The sequence below is a fragment of the Ursus americanus genome, chromosome 8 (genome assembly GCF_024610735.1).
Source record: "Ursus americanus isolate L20-20 chromosome 8, mUrsAme1.1.p, whole genome shotgun sequence".
Taxonomy (NCBI): Eukaryota; Metazoa; Chordata; class Mammalia; order Carnivora; family Ursidae; genus Ursus; species Ursus americanus.
Genome location: NC_142134.1, coordinates 55,114,729 through 55,121,305, shown reverse-complemented (window position 1 = coordinate 55,121,305; position 6,577 = coordinate 55,114,729). Strand labels below are relative to the sequence as shown.

The window sequence follows — 6,577 nt, the reverse complement described above, 5'->3', positions numbered from 1 at the left end:
AAATCAGAACCGCATGGAGATATAACCTCACATCTGTTATAATCGTATTATCAAAAAGACGAGAGAACAAATGTTTGCAAGAATTTGGAGGAAAGAAAAGCCTTGTGCACTATTTGTGGGAATGTAAATTGGTTTAGGCATTAGAGACAACAGTATGGAGTTTCCTCAAAATTAGGAAATAGAAATACCATGATTTAGCAATCCTTCTAAATACATAACCAAAGGAAGTGAAAACAGGTTCTTGAAGAGAGATCTGACCTCCCATGTTCATTGTAGTATTATTCACAATAGCCAAGATATGGAAGTAACCTGAATGTCCATCAACGGGTGAATGGATAAAGATGTGGGTAATGTGTGTGTATATACTTATATGTGTACAAATAACATTCCATTGTATATACACCCACATATATACCCATAGGCCATAAAATGGAGTGTTATTCAGTCATGACAAAAAAGGAAATCCTGTCGTTTGTAACAACATGATGAAACTTGAGGGCGTGCTGCTAAGCGAAATATCAGACAAATACAGTACGGTGTCACTTACACATGGAATATATAAAAGCCAAACCCTTCTTGCCCAATGCTGCCAACATGGTGTTCACGTGCTTTGTGGAGGTTGGCCAGGTGGCCCACATTGCCTTTGGCCTTCGTTCAGGGATGCTGGTTGAGACTGTGGATGTTTTTGTTCAGAACAGGCCTTTCGTTGATGGACCTTGCACTCAGGTAAGGAGACAGGCTTTGCCTTTCAAATGCATGCAGCTCCTTGACTTCATCCTCAAGTGCCTACACAATGCCAGTCAGAGTATGACTAATAAGCCTGGCAGAAGGCAGATATCAGTACAAAATGGGCAGCCACAAGTTGGGCCAAGAAGGTTAAGACCAGAGAAAGGAAAGCCAACATGGCAGCTTTTGATCATTATAAAGTCATGAAGGCCAAGAAAATGAGGAACAGAATAATCAAGCTTGAAGTTAGGAAGCTATAAAAGAGCAGCTCTCCTGGCAGTTTCTCCCAAAAAAGCACCCTCTGCTAAGGGTGCAGCTGCAATAGCTGCTGTAAATGTTACCTGCAAAAAAGATGGCTGCTGCAGGTAAGAAGGCTCCAGCCCAGAAGGTTCCTGCCCAAAAGCCATGGGCCTGAGGCAGTGTCTCCAAAGGCTCAGAAGGGTCAGAAAGCACCTGCTCTGAAGGCATCTAACAATTTCTTATGCATAAAAGCATAAGAGGCTATTATAAATAAGTAATAAAAGTTCTTTTCTCTCTCTCACACACACACACACACTAACACGCGTGCGCCTGCCAAACTCATAGAAACAGTAAGACCGGTGGTTACCAGGAGCTGGTGGGTAGGGAAAAATGGGAGATGCTAGTAGAATGGTATAAGCTTTCAGTTATAAAATGAGTAATCTCTGGGGATTGAAAGTACAGCATGCTGATTATAGTTAATAGTACTATATTATGTACTTGAAAGTTGCTAAGGGAGTGGATCATAAATGTCTGACAACAAAAGAAGTAGTAATTACTTGACATGATGGAAGTGCGAGCTGACGCTATGATGGTAATCATTTCATTATATGTGTATGAAGTCAACTTGTACACTTTAAACTTACACAATATTATATGTCAATTAAATCTCAAAGCTTAAAAAAATAATGTTTGAAGGAGGTAGTCTGTTAAAACCATCAAAAAACTTAATTTCTACTTTTTTTTTTTTTAAGATTTTATTTATTTATTTGACAGAGAGACAGGCAGCGAGAGAGGGAACACAAGCCGGGGGAGTGGGAGAGGAAGAAGCAGGCTCCCAGCGGAGCAGGGAGCCTGATGGGGGCTCAATCCCAGGGTCCTGGGATCACACTCTGAGCAGAAGGCAGATGCTTAACAACTGAGCCACCCAGGCACCCCCTTAATTTCTACTTTTAAAGACAATGTCACCTTTTCATTCACAGTAGACAACAGAGTGCAGAAAGAAAATACCAAGAGTTATAATAAAGATGGAAAATTGAACTCTAAAGGGTTTAAATAATATAAGAAACAATTTATTACTAAAAGGGTTTAATTCCTCTTAAAATTATCATAAAATTATAGGGGCACCTGGGTGGCACAGAGGTTAAGCGTCTGCCTTCGGCTCAGGGCGTGATCCCGGCGTTATGGGATCGAGCCCCACATCAGGCTCCTCCGCTATGAGCCCGCTTCTTCCTCTCCCACTCCACCTGCTTGTGTTCCCTCTCTCACTGGCTGTCTCTATCTCTGTCAAATAAATAAATAAAATCTTTAAAAAAAAATTATAAAATTATAACATTAACATTGCTATTGACGTTTTCTTATGTCAGATTTTCATTTTTCTATGAAAAGCTAATTTCGTTAGATACTACACGTAATTGGCATTTTATTTTAATAAACTCAAATCTAAGTCTCTAGGACTTTGTTCTAAAACAAATCTATAGAAAAAATTAGTTCCACCAAAAATTTGTCTGTTTACAGTTAACAAAGGAAATACGACTATTTCAAATATTAAGTTAAAGTCATGTACGTACTCAGAAGAAGAATTTGGGTGTAAAGTATTTAAATGACTAAAGAAAAGTTTTATATTCTACCTTTCCCCATGAATTTGTACTTTTCACTGAAGTTGACCAAAATGTTGGCAAACAGTTTTTAGCAGTATCCTTTCATGTTGGAAATTCCTTTTTATCTCTTATTATGTCTAGTTTAAGAATTTATTACATATAAAAATATATTTTATTTTTTATATTTATATGTATATATAAATATAAATTATTATATATAAATATTTTTTCCTGGCTATAGCACCAAAAGTGTGCCTTTTTTTCATATATTTTCATAAAACAAGTTTTTTAGATTTGTTATTCATCCATATAGTATATTTATTTTGTCATTTATTTACACTATAGTATATATTTCTTGTAATCTCTTTGGATTTATTTTGTTTTTCAAGCTTCAGTTGAATATTATGCATTAGTTTGCTGTCTTGTCTCTTTTTCTACATATATATGTAGAAAATAACTTTCTCTAAATATAACCTTTTCTGAAAATATTTAGAGAGAGAAATTTCCATTGAAACACCACTTTGGGTGAAGCCTATGTCTTGATACATAGGATTTTTATTATCCCCTAGTTCAAAGTGCCTCAATAACATAATTGTCCGTGTTGAGTTTTTGCATGATTTTCTAGATTTATTCCTACATATTTGTTGGTTTTCGATGTTGCAGTGGTGGCTTACTTGGACTTATTCCATTCTTCAAAATAAAAAGAAATATTTTGAGCCACTATGCCGTGAAGGAAAGCTAATGATTAATATAATTCTGTGAAAATAGGTTTAAAATGTCACATAAATAAAACTATTTCTTCCATATACCACACTGCATAAATATTTCAGTGGTTTAGAATTCAGACCTTCAATTATATCTTTAAATGCTGAAATTTTTAGAAAATGAGATTTTAAGGTAACCAGAAAAAGTATCTTCTCCAGGCATCTGTTCGTCAATATCCGTCTCGAATTGCTGTTGTACAGCTTTCGCTAGAGTAGCTGCAAAATCAGAAAATTTATTTTCTCTTGAGACCACTCCTTCAAATATTAAACACTCCTTATAATGACCCAGAAATATCTCTCCATATAGTTTGCACCCTTTGGTTCTTATTTTAATCCAGTATCAATACAGCACCAGTCTCTATCCTCTTCCTTATGACAACTCTTGAGATCATAAGGGCAGTGTCTGTGTCCTTACTCTCCTCCCCTTCCTTTCTCTGGGCTGAGTTTTCTCCCATTCATAAAACATGGTGTCCAGCCTTTTTACCACCTTGGTGATCACCCTTCTCTGAGTGCACCCTGGCACTTTCATGCACTCTTCACACTTCTCAGTGTGTTGCCCATTATTTTAGGTGTGGTCTTAAAAACAAAAGTAGGCTAGGGATATCTTTTCACTTTGAATTAGGTTCCCTACTACTGTCAGTGCACTGAGGTTGCGTTGTCACCGGAGAAGCTGCCTGGCAGGGCATTCAGAGGCCTTCCAAACTGACATTTACATTGATCTCATCATTGTCATGCTTTGTTTTGCCTGCCTGGGGACTTTGGAAGAGGTAGGGACTTATACTGTGGGGATGTCATCACCCTAAGCTTGAAAGGGAAGATTATCCATCCATGTATTCTAGCTGGTCTTCTCTCCCTGAAGGAAAACTTCCTGAAAAGTAAAATTATAATAATAAAATTGATTTGTAAGCATAGAATTAGGGCAAAGCGTATTAGTTCATCAGTGTAATATTTATGTCAGGGTTCTGATATTCACACATGTTGCTCATCAGAATACAGAGATACTTCCTGCCAAAACCACGCAGGGTGACTCTTTTATCAATGTGTTCTCTCCCTACCACAGGGCTGAGCAGAGGGACTTCTGTCCTTGTTTGCTGAGTGGTCTTGCTTTTCTATATTTTATGCTAGTTAATCCCTGTTTCTAATAAATAAATCTTATTAGATTCTTTAATGTCTTCTGTCTTACTCTATTCAGGAGGCCAACTTGTCTTTTCAAGGCGACTTTGGAATCGCTCTTATCATTTGATGTGGATTTTATAACCTGATTCTTAAATTCCATTCTTTTTTTTTTTTTTTTAATTTTTAGTTAAGTATTTGAGAGAGAGAGGGAGGGAGCACAATCAGGGGGAGCGGCAGGGAGAGGGAGGGAGACGGAGAAGCAGGCTCCCCATGGAGCAGGGAGCCCTACATGAGGCTTAATCCCAGGACCCTGGGATCATGACCTGAGCCAAAGGCAGACACTTAACCAACTGAGCCACCCAGGCGCCCCTGATTCTTAGAGACCATTCTTATTCCTGTTTTCCAAATTCCAAGAAAGCTCCTCACTATCACCCACATGAATTTACCCGAACAAGTAACTAGTCAAAAAATTATGGTCATGTGGCCACACACGTATGTTAAGACCTTCTCTGTACTTTTTCTGTCTGCTCCGTCTGTGCCATCTATTGGGAGCTGCAGTGGATTCTGGGTAGTTTGACCATGGCAATGACATGATTAGCATTAACCCTTTGGCTATCAATCGTCCTGGCCTATCTCAGAGGGCCGCCGATATCCCTGATTAGTCTCCCCTGCCTGACCAGCTTCACAGTGAAGGTAAGAGATCTGTTCTGCCCAGCCTCCCACTTGTTTCCTATTTTTTCTAAAGCATGTTCAATTACAGTTAAAAGCACTTGGCTTCCTCAAACAACTATGAAAAATCAAGGAATAATAGAGGTCAGAAAAGCAGTTTTAAAGTCCTCATATTTACCATAAATATCCAAAGAGAAATTCTTTTGAATATCTTTATATCTGTGTAAGATAATGTCTCTATTTCTGGAGTTCCTTCAGACTCTCTAAAGACCTTAACAATATGCCCTGACCTTACATATTGGCTAAAATGTAACTTTGGTGACTCAGGCAACAGTTATCTATATTTTAATGTCTTTACAGAGTTCCTCCACAGAGCTATATAAGTAAATGCTAAAGGGGTAATCTTTTTATACAGCCACTTTGAAGATATGAATACAAATTGGGGAGGAAGGTGAAGATGAGAAGCAATGCCATAAGGAAAATGTGTATCTCTGTAAAAGTTAATTGTGATGATAATTACTTTCCGCTTTGGAAGCACATAGATGATGTTGGCTCTTACAATGGAATTTGTTCAAAGAAATAAAATAGATTGGGCTATTCAATAGTGACTGAATTGTTCATTATGTTAAGAATGGAAAGCAATCTTGTAAAATGTCATCTTTTGCATTTATTTTAATTTTCCGAGAACATCTATGCCAACTAAATGTAAAACTTCCCCGATATCACTCCTACCTCATTAAAGGGGAAAAATAATATGGCTAAATGCCTTTGACAAATAGTCATATTATTTAAATAATTATCACTGTCTTTGTCACCAAAGATACAGACAAGGGAAAATCAGGGGAAGGCATAAAAGGGAGATTCAAGATACTTGTCAATAATAGGAAGCTAGGGAGGAAGTTCAATGAGAAATTCACCTTCTCTGCATGCAGCAGTACCTGCAAAGCTCTGCCTCTCCTGGAAGCATTGTGTACCTCATATCCCTTCGTCACACATGCACTCCCTCTAACACGCACTCAGAAAAGTGGCTAAAACAATGCCAAAGAATAAACCATTTTCTGTTTTGGAGGTACCAGCCCCACAAACCTACAAATCGCTGTTTCCAGCCGCTTGATTCTAGGAGTTTCTTCAGACCTAGCTTGAATGCTGGGTGGTGCCTGTGTTTTCAGATTGTTTCCGCTTAAGCCTTCCTTCCCAACTTGGGCCTCTGGAGGTTAACCTCTTCGACTCTGTGCAACATTGGCTCGTACAGCCTTCACCTACCTCTGCTTCTGTACCCTGATTGGTTTGAACTTTTCAAAGTAATCTCTAGCCTGAATGCTGAGCCTGAAAATCCTCCTTATATTTCAAGGCTAGCCTCATATCCATACTCTTTTTTAATTGGGGTATAATTTTCATAACATATTAATTATAGGATGCATAACGTGTATTACAAAATGATAACCTCAATAAGTCCAATTAACA

General features: G+C 38.0%; 1 pseudogene; it reads left to right on the top strand.

Moving 5' to 3' along the window:
• Positions 1 to 594: 594 nt before the first annotated feature.
• Positions 595 to 1,223, top strand: LOC123775422 (large ribosomal subunit protein eL14 pseudogene; annotated as a pseudogene).
• Positions 1,224 to 6,577: the final 5,354 nt, after the last annotated feature.